Below are 11151 nucleotides of genomic sequence, written 5' to 3'. Positions count from 1 at the left end.
CATCCACCCACCAACCCATCCATCCGCCCATCCATCCATCCATCCATCCACCCATCCACCCGTCCATCCATCCATCCATCCACCCACCTACCCATTCATCTGCCCACCCATCCATCCATCCATACATCCACCCATCCATCCATCCACCCGTTCATCCATCCATCCATCCATCCACCCACCCATCCACCCATCCATCCACCCATCCACCCACCTACCCACCCATCCATCCACCCACCCACCTACCCACCCATCCATCCATCCACCCATCCACCCACCTACCCACCCATCCATCCATCCATCCATCCATCCATCCACCCACCTACCCATCCATCCGCCCACCCATCCACCCATCCATCCATCCATCCATCCACCCACCTACCCATCCATCTGCCCACCCATCCACCCATCCATCCATTCATCCATCCACCCACCTACCCATCCATCTGCCCACCCATCCACCCGTCCATCCATCCATCCATCCATCCATCCACCCACCTACCCATCCATCCGCCCATTCATCCATCCATCCATCCATCCATCCACCCATCCATCCACCCATCTATCCATCCATCCACCCATCCACCTACCTACCCACCCATCCATCCATCCACCCATCCATCCACCCATTCACCCACCTACCCACCCATCCATCCATCCACCCATCCATCCACCCATCCACCCACCTACCCACCCATCCATCCATCCACCCATCCATCCACCCATCCACCCACCTACCCACCCATCCATCCATCCACCCATCCACCCACCTACCCACCCATCCATCCATCCATCCACCCACCTACCCATCCATCCGCCCACTCATCCACCCATCCATCCATCCATCCATCCACCCACCTACCCATCCATCTGCCCACCCATCCACCCATCCATCCATTCATCCATCCACCCACCTACCCATCCATCTGCCCACCCATCCACCCGTCCATCCATCCATCCATCCATCCATCCACCCACCTACCCATCCATCCGCCCATCCATCCATCCATCCATCCACCCATCTATCCATCCATCTATCCATCCATCCATCCACCCACCTACCCATCCATCCGCCCATCCATCCATCCACCCATCCACCCACCTACCCACCCATCCATCCACCCATCCATCCATCCACCCATCCACCCACCTACCCACCCACCTACCCACCCATCCATCCATCCACCCATCCACCCACCTACCCACCCATCCATACATCCATCCATCCACCCACCTACCCATCCATCCGCCCACCCATCCACCCATCCATCCATCCACCCATCCACCCACCTACCCACCCATCCATACATCCATCCATCCACCCACCTACCCATCCATCCGCCCACCCATCCATCCATCCATCCATCCATCCATCCACCCATCCATCCATCCACCCATCCATCCATCCATCCATCCATCCATCCACCATCCATCCACCCATCTATCCATCCATCCACCCATCCACCCACCTACCCACCCATTCATCCATCCATCCACCCGTCCATCCATCCATCCATCCATCCACCCATCCATCCATCCACCCATCCATCCATCCATCCATCCATCCATCCATCCATCCACCCACCTACCCATCCATCCGCCCACCCATCCACCCATCCATCCTTCCATCCATCCACCCACCTACCCATCCATCTGCCCACCCATCCATCCATCCATCCACCCATCCATCCATCCACCCATCCATCCATCCACCCATCCATCCATCCACCCATCCACCCATCCATCCACCCATCCACCTGTCCATCCATCCATCCACCCGTCCATCCATCCACCCATCCGTCCACCCATCCATCCATCCACCCGTCCATCCACCTGTCCATCCACCCGTGCATCCATCCATCCACCCGTCCATCCATCCATCCACCCACCCACCCAATCTTGAGCTCCTATCCATCCACATGCTCTGTGCTGGGCACCTGTCAGGTGCTCTGGTCTACATGCCAGTGAGCACACCAGAGTCTGGTCCTCACAGAGCTGACGTCTCCTGGGGGACATGCAAGAGACTGACAACGCATGAGCTTTTAGTATAATGTCAGGAAGTGATCGATGCCATGAATCAAAACAGGCCGAGTGTGAACTTGGTGAGTGCTGGGGCTTCTCTTAGGCAGGGCAGCCATATCTGCTCAGGCACCTGAGTCTCCACGGCGTGCACACCTGTATACATGTGTGCACTGTCCCCCACAAGTCCAGCAACCCTGCTGCGTCTGGAGATCCGAACATGGCATCTTCAAAGTCATGGCCTCTGCTGGGCCAGTGTGGCTCCCTGCCTAGGCCCCCATGACCCAGCTCACCCAGGGTCCAGCACACAGCTGGGTTTTGCTGGCTCAGATGAAGAAGGGCCTGCACGGCTTCTCTGCAGCTGACAATTCTGGTCCTCAAATCGTCCTTGTGCTGGTTGGGGTGGGGAGTGGCACCAGAGCTCAAATCAGCTGTGTCACCTGCCCCGTGACACATGGAACACAGGTTGATAACCTGGGTAAAGACCAGGGATGTTGCTGAACATCCCACAACATCCCCCACCAGAAAAAAAAAAAAAAATCTAGCCCCAAAGGTCAACAGCTCTGAGGTTGGGAATTTTGTTTTATACCCTGAAGTTATTGTGTGCATAGCTTTTCTTATGCACTGAAATCATTAGGGTTTCCAATGTGAACATTTGAAACATGCAGGTGACGTGTTTGGTTGTTTATTTCTTAGTAAAGCAGGAACCTCAAGTCTGGAAATGGGTTCCTGAAGTCTTGGTGGGGAGTCAGCTGGTGTATGTCGTCTGCCATGCCTGGGACAGTGGAGATCTTGGGACAGAGAGGTCAGGCCTAAGTGTCCTGGCATGGGGAAGCTTTGGGAATATTTGAAGTAAGAGAAGGAAACACTGTGAATTCTAGAAAGATTGTCCTGCAGACATGATATTCAGTTTCATACCCACCAAATGGCAAAAAATTAAAGTCTAAGTTTGACATGGTAAGGAATTGCCATACATGCTGGTGAGCATATAAATTGGTGCAATCATTCTGGAAAGTTCTCTGGCCTTTTTTTGAAGATACAAGGGTGCAGAGAACTCTATGTCAGTAGTTCCTCCTCTGGTCTTAATGTCCCCAGGGGATCTCTCACCGAGACACGGGGACAAAGATGCTCATTGCTGCTATTTATAGTATTAAGCAGGAGGAAGCCGCTGAAATATCCATCTCGAAGAGAATGAGCAGAATCGGTGTGCTAGCTTTACACCCTGGGCTATTTTAAATGCAGTGGAAAACCAGAACTTCACAGCAGTGTGAAATAATTTCTCAAATGTGATGGCAAAATGACATTTAGCATATGACACTAGAGTAGTCCCCCCTTACCTGAGGTCTTGCTTTCCACCATCTCAGAGGTCAAAGTCTGAAAATAGTAAATGAAACATTCCAGAGATCGATCATGAGTTTTAAATCATGCTCCACTCTGAGAAGCTTCATGAAATCGCGAGTCTCCTCTGTCCGCCCAGGATATAAATCTCCCTTCGTCTGGTGTATCCATGTGGTATAGGCTACCCTCCCATCAGTCACCATTTGGCTCTGCGATTAGATCTACCACCATGGAGTGACTCCATGACTCTGGGCGTGTTGCTGGCTTGGCAGGAGCAGGCTTCTACATCTGCAAGGAAATGACTTCTGCTGAGAATCAGAGAAAGCTGGGTAGCTGGCTCCTCCCCAGTCGAGCTGCTGATGAGAACCCAGCCCTGGTCTGCGCCTTGCCGGGGATCCTTGTGAGACCCGGAAGGGAACCTAGTTGAGACCTGCCCAGGCACCTGACCCACAAAAACCATGAGATTATGAATTTGTGGGTCTGGGTTCAAGCCTCAGGTTGATGTTATGCAGCATAGAAGCCTGGATATCTGAAATATTTCCTAATTGAAAAGGTGAAGAAAGGTCCCTTTGGTGATCTCATCTATAGAAAGGAGAGAGAGAGCAGAATCAGGAGGCTGGGAGGTTTGGAGGCTAGAGGAGGCTGGGAGGCTGGCTCAATGAAGCAGATAAGAGGGGCTGGAGGTGCACAGGAGAGGTGAGGGGGTATCGGGTGAATGGATGCCAGGGAGACGGTGGTGTGTAGAAAAGTTCCCTCGGTCCCTCAATTCTGTTACCCCAATCAGCCTCCCCTTTTAAGTCCCACTCTCCAGAGCGGAATCAAAGGCAGGCAGGAGAAGCAGCAGCTGGGGCGGTGCCGGGATCCTGGAGGTGTGGCCTGGGGGTGGAGCCCAGGAGGACCCGGGGCATGCGCAGAAGCAGCTGCGCAGAGGGCTCCCTCCGGCTCTCCAGGGAGGGCGCATGCTGCACCCAGTCTGGGCTCTCCCAGGCGGGGGACACCGTCATCCTTGGGAAAGCAGAACAGGCGGCTCTCAGTTTCCCCAGCTGGGCTGGCGGGATCTGGAAGGGCTTACCTGGGTTGGGGGTTGGAGGGAGGCCAATGCTCAACTTTTTTCTCCTTTTGGTCCCAGGGATTGACCCCAGGGGCGCTTCACCCCTGAGCCACATCCCAGCCCTTTTTATTTTTTATTTAGGGAGAGGGTCTCCCTAAGTGACTGAGGCTGGCCTCCAACTTGCGATCCTCCTGCCTCAGCCTCCCCAACCACTGGGATTAGATGCATCCGGCACCCGCTTTCCATCTCTCTAAACTTGATTGCTCTCGGGATTGCAGGTCAGGGGAATCATACAATACTTGACTGCGTTTGCCTTATTTTTCCAAGCATCATGTTCTCAAGTTCAGTTCATATGTCAGAATTTCCTTCCTTTTTAAGGCTGACTAATATTCCATTGTTGGGATAGACCACATTTGATTTATCCATTCATCTGTCCTTGGACTCCTGGGTCATTTCCACCTTTTGACTATTGCAAATGATGCTGCTGTGAACACATGGTGACCCGATATCTGTTGGAGTCCCTGCTTTAGTTTCTTGTATTTATTCTCATCATCCCGCTTTGCTGAGTATTTAGTGTGTATGAAGTCTCTCAGTTTTAGAAATAGGGGTGTCCTTGTGGGGCACGGTGCATCCCCGGGGCTCAGGAGGCTGAGGCAGGAGGATCGCAAGTTGGAGGCCAGCCTCAGCCACTTAGTGAGGCCCTGAGCAACTCAGCAAGACCCTGTCTCTAAATAAAATATAAAAAGGGCTGCGGAGGTGGCTCAGTGGTTAAGCACCCCTGGGGTCAGTCCCCAGTACCAGAAAGAGAGAGAGAGAAGAAAAGGGAGAGGAGAGGAATCTTAGTGTCCTGATAATCTCTGGATCCAGAACTTCTTGCCAAAGGCCTCTGGGTAATCATGAAGCACTTTCAATCCTGGAATTGAGATTATCTCAGCGCTAATTTCAAAAGCACCGTCCCAAATCAACCTGCAGCCCTTCCTTTCTGAAAAGCTTTTTCCATCTTTCCCTCTCTACTTCCTCCAAAGACTGAACCCAACCTTTAAGGTTTCCAGTGACTCTCTGACAACTGAGTTTGGGGGAACCAGACTTGGCGATCCAGCTGGGTAGGTCGCAGCGGTTGGTTTCAAGATTAAATCTTTCGGACTGGGGATGTGGCTCAGGGGTAAAGCATTCGCCTCGCATGCACGAGCCCGGGATTCCAGCCTCCAGTCAGCGCCACAAACAGCAACACAACAGAAAGATTAAATCTCTGCTCAGTCTCCAGCTATGCTAGGGTATGTGTGGAGTCAGGACTCAATCCCAGGGTCCCTGAGACCCAGGTCTGGTGGAGATGGGAGGGAGGGTCTATTGAGAAACCCGAGTCTTTTCACCTGAGGGGACAGACACAGAAATTGCTCAGGCCTGCCTCCTCTTTTTCTGCGACTCTCCTGCTTGAAACCATTTCTAATTCATCCACTTTTTCTTTTTATCTCAGGGACTGAACCCGGGGTGCTTAACCACTGAGCCACCTCCCCAACCCTTTTTATATTTTATTTAGAGACAGGGTCTCGCTGAGTTGCTGAAGACCTTGCTAAGTGGCTGAGGCTGGCCTCCAACTTTTGATCCTCCTGCCTCGGCCTCCCAAGCTGCTGGGGTTCCAGGCATGCACCACAGCACCTGGCACAACCCATCCATATTGTATAGGTCTATTGGCAGATAGAACCTTAAAGTAGAAGTTCGCCAGACACATGGTGGGCAGTTAGTCATTGTAATGCCACGTGGTGTTGGAGATGCGGCTCAGTGGAAGAGCATTTGCCTAGTGTGCATGGGGCCCTGGGTTCAATCCCCAGCACCGAAAAAAGTAAAAAGAGAAAAAGAACAAAACAGTCTTCCAAAACCGTTTGATCGCATAACCTCCACCCTTGCATTGATTGAGTCCCAGGATTATGATCCAGTATCTTGTAAATCATAGGGTCAGTTTCGGGCTTACCCAAGGCCTGGCCATTGATTTTTTAATTTATTGTGACTTTTGGTACCAGGGATTGAACCCAGAGCCCTTTTTATAGTTTATTCAGAGACAGGGTCTCACTGAGTTGCTTAGGGCTTCACTGAGTTGTTGAGGCTGGCCTCCACCTTGCGATCCTCCTGCCCCAGCCTCCTGTGCGCACCCCTGAGGCTGGCTGATCTGTTTATTGTTACAGAGATGAACTATTGTGACCACAGAATCTGGCCTAATGTTGGAAAGCATTTCACACACACACACACACACACACACACACACAACTCACAAGCAAGCTTTCTCTATTTCCTCTCATTTTCTGATTTATTCTGCTGGGCTTGCCTGTTCGTTCTTCAAGATAAAGTTCAGAATCATTTTGCCTTAAAATTAAAAAAAAAAAAAAAAAAGAAACCCAAAAGCTCAGTGGCATTTGAATCGAAGGGTCTTGGGTCACAAACCGGCTTCGGATCCGCCCGCCCTGGGAATCCGCTGTTTGTCTTCGCTCCCGCCCAGGTGAGCCTGTCCCTGGGTCAGGCGACGGTGACATGCATTCCTTTCCACACCCGGGGCGGGTGCAGCCCTGTGGCCCTGGGACCCCCTGGAGCACTGTCTTCTCCCCCGTCTGCAGAGCGGGTGCCCAGGAGGCTCAGAGCAGCGCCGCCAGCCAGAGGCCGCTTGGAAAAGGCCCAGCAAGAGGAAGGGAGGCCGGGCCGCGGCCCCACCTGGGCGCAAACAGGGAACAAAGAGCAACCCCACCCGGCCGCCCTGGCGCCAGGCCCCGACCAGAGCGGCAGCCCGTGTCCCGCACAGGGAGACCGCTGGTGGCGCCTGGCCTGCGTGCCCGGCCCTGCCTGGGCGCTTCGTGTCCCCGGAGGGCTCGCTGTTGACCCTGCAGCACGACCCAGCTGTCAGGGCTGGTCATCTGCGGCCAGAGGGGACAGGGGGACACCGAGTCCGGGCTCCCTCGCTCCCAGGTGACTTGCTGAGACTTGAACTTGGGCGCTTGGTCTCCCTTTCAGCCCAACTCTCTCCCCGCCCAGCCTGGCTGCCGCCCCTTGTCACAGAGAGGCGCCCCGAGGGTTGTCACCAGGACAGGGGTGCTGGTGCGCGTGGTTCCCGCCCTGAGAAGGAGCAGGGCCGACTTCCATTCCACAGCCCCAAGCCAGCGAGGGCAGAGGGGACCCAAAGGGGACCATGCACAGTCCCTGTGCTCTGCGGCGTGGGCCTCCCATCTGCTCATTTAATGTCAATAGGACCCTCAGCCGTGCCCAAAAATATGGGGTGACTGGAGCCAGGAGTGGTGGCACCTGCCTGTCATCCCAGTGGCTCCGGAGGCTGAGGCAGGAGGATCGCAAGGTGGAGGCCAGCCTCAGCAACTTAGCGAGACCCTAAGCAACTCAGTGAGACCCTGTCTCTAAATAAAATATAAAAGGACTGGGGATGCGGCTCAGTGGCCGAGTGTCCCTGAGTTCAATCCCTGGGACCCCCCAAAAATATGGGGTGACTGGAGAAAGCAAGCAGCTAGTGGGGGAGGTGGTCACAGAGAACCAGCCCCCTGTGGGTTTTGAGATCTGGGCTCTGGGTTGTGGATTCGGGGTCCCACATTCAGGTGGTGGGGCTCTGTGGGCCGAAACCGAGATTCTGAACTCCAGGCTCAGAGTTTCTGGCATGTTCTGGGTTCCGAGCTCCAAAGCTGTGTGTAGGTTCTGGGTTGGAGGCTCCGGCCTCTGTGCTCTGTGAGTCCAGGTTTCTGAGTCCCAGGATACCGCCTCTTGGTCTCCAGGTTCCCGGCTGCAGGCTCCAGCCTGAGCTCTGTACTCCAGGCTGTGACTCTGGACTTGGGGTCAGACACGTTTTCTAGAAGCAAAATCACGGGCTGGGACTGGAGCCTCGGCAGTGGGGCACCTGCCTAGGCCGCGTGACGCCCTGGGTTCCAACAGCACCTCTTAAAAATAAATAAATAAAATAAAGGTCCATCAACAACAAAAAGAAAATTTTAAAAAATAAACGAGGCCGTTGCTGCTGTGGATTTGATGACAGGTTGAAGACTCCGTCCTCCACCTGGTGACATTGAGAGGCACGGCTTTGGGGAGGTGGGTGAACCCCAAAGTCTCTAACTGCATCATAAATGGCCATTTTTAATCTCACCAATGGTATTTTGGGGAGATGGTAGGAGGCGAAGTCTACTCAGAGAAAGTAGGTCACGGGGGACTTGCCCTGGAAGGTTCTGTCATGTCCCCAGCCCCTTCCTCTGCCTCTATGCTTCCTGGACACTACAAGGAAGGCCATTTCACCTCACCAGGCCCTTCCACCACGTTTACCTCAGACTCATGGTGACGGAACCAGCCGATGGTGGACAGAAGCCTCTCAAACTGAGAGCCCAAAGAAACCTCTCCGCCTTTAAGACTTTTTTTTTAAGGCGATTTCCTCAGGCATTTTGTTACAGTAAAGAAAAGCTCACCGACACATATAAAAATGTCCAACAAGCACCCTTGACGTAATTCTGCAGTCACAACGCTGCAGGAACAGGGCAGAAGAATGTTCCTGACCTTGCTGTGGCTACGGCTTGCTGGAGGAAGGGGAGCCAGCATGCTCCGGAGCTGGTGGGGGACGGAAGGGGCGATCTTGAGGAGGCCTGTGGGCACCATGACCACAATACACCACCTGGGAAGCCGAGGCCCACGTTGCCTCCTGTCTGCACATAAGTAAGGTACGGGAGGCACCCGGGCAGAGGTGTCCTGAGTTCGGAGTCCTAGAGAAGGTCTGTCCCGACAAGCTGGGCTTCTGAGACAAAGCACTGGCCTTCACAGGACCGTGGCCTCCCCATGTCCAGGGAACGGACACGGGAAACATGAAAGGAAAACCTCCTGACCCAATGAACCGTCAAGGAACCAGGTCATCAGAAATACTAGTCACGAGGGACCCCAGTGGACACAGCCCTGGGTCACCAGAGTTGACGATGGCTTTTGAAGGCGTTGTGATCTGTGACGCGTCATCGGAGATGGTGACGTTGGTGAGAGAGGATGTCATGCAAACAGGATGTGAGTAGAGGAGGTGTGGGCGGGCAGCCCGGAGGAGGAAGGTCCTGGTGATCAGAAGAATCACTGATCGGAGATACGGCTGACCACCGATCAGGGAGACGGGGACCGTGGATGTGAGTCACCAGTCGCATTAGTAGTGAAAGCACAGGGTACTCAGGTCCTTACTGACCGAGGGCGTAGGCGACGTCGGTGATCAGATTCAATGACGGCAGACACGGGATCCAGACGCTGTGGTCTATTGCTGATCAAAGGCCTTGGTGACCAGGGACGTGGAGGATTGCAGGATTTAGTCATCAGAGATGTTGGTGACTGGAGATACCAACCACCGGGGACTGTTGGTGACCAGGGAGGTTGGTGATCAGGGGCTTGAGGGGCTTTGGGGAACAGGAACATCAGCCATGGGAGACTCTGAAGAAGAGGCAGCAATCACTGATACTGGACGTCAGAGATACTGATGATAAGAGACCTTGGTTATCCGAGGCAGGTAATCGGGTATATCGATAACCAGCATTGACAGGAAATTTGATGGTGAGAGGAATCTATGATCAGGGACATTGGACATCAGTCACATTGTTGATTAGAAATATGACTGATCAGAGACAAGTGACTGAGAACATCCTTTTAGAGTCATTGGCGCCAGGCACAGTAGCACATTGTCATCCCAGCGGCTCAGGAGGCTGAGGAAGGAGGATCGCAAGGTGGAGGCCAGCCTCAGCAAAAGTGAGGCCCTAAGCAATTCAGCGAGACTCTGTCTCTAAATAAAATACAAAATAGGGCTGGGGATGGGGCTCAGTGGTCGAGGGCGCCTGAGTTCAATTCCCGGTACCAAAAAAAAAAAAACCAAAGGAAAAAGAAAAAAAAAAGACATTGGTGATGAGACTGGAGAAGATCACACATGAATCATCAGATCATTAGAAAAAAAAACTAATCACCTGACAAGGTGGCATGCACCTGAGTCCCAGTTACTTGGGAGTCTGAGGCAGGAGGGTCACTTGAACCCAGGAATTTGAGGGTAGCCGGGGCAACATAATGAAACTCTGTCTCAGAAAAGAAAAAGATCAATCAAGGACATTGGTGATCATACTATTGCTGACGTTTGTGATGGTGCATTGGTGATCAATACCTTGGCCATCAGAAACATTGACGAGAAGAGATCGCCATGATCAGGCGTATTATTGGAGAGCAAAGACAGTCCCTGGAGATACTGGTAATCACATTTTGTAAATTTTGGTGATCAGACGCATCATCGATCAGAGCCATTGATGGACTATTCGTGATTCAGTGTTAGTGGCCAGTGGTTAGTAATCGCTGATGGCAGGCTCTGATGATCTGTTTTATCATTGATCAGGAATAGTTATGGTGGCTGTCACCAATTTTATTTTTGTACCAGTGATTGAACCCAGGGGCGCTCAACCCATGAGCCACATCCCCAGCCCTTTTTATATTTTATTTAGAGACAGGGTCTCGCTGAGTTGCTTAGGACCTTGCTAAGTGACTGAGGCTGGCCTCCAACTTGCAATCCTCCTGCCTCAGCCTCCATAGCCGCTGGGATGATAGGCGTGCGCCACCGCACCCAACAGCTATCACCGATGATCAACATCATCGATCAACGATGAGAGTAATCGATGATATCGGTAATCAGACACTGATTTTTCAATGAATATTGGTGACCAGGTGTCCCAGAGATCAGAATCTATCAGTCCCTGGGGAGAAGTGAATGGAGTAGG

The sequence above is a fragment of the Sciurus carolinensis genome, chromosome 19 (assembly GCF_902686445.1).
Source record: "Sciurus carolinensis chromosome 19, mSciCar1.2, whole genome shotgun sequence".
Lineage (NCBI taxonomy): Eukaryota > Metazoa > Chordata > Mammalia > Rodentia > Sciuridae > Sciurus > Sciurus carolinensis.
Note: the sequence above shows the minus strand (reverse complement) of the source record.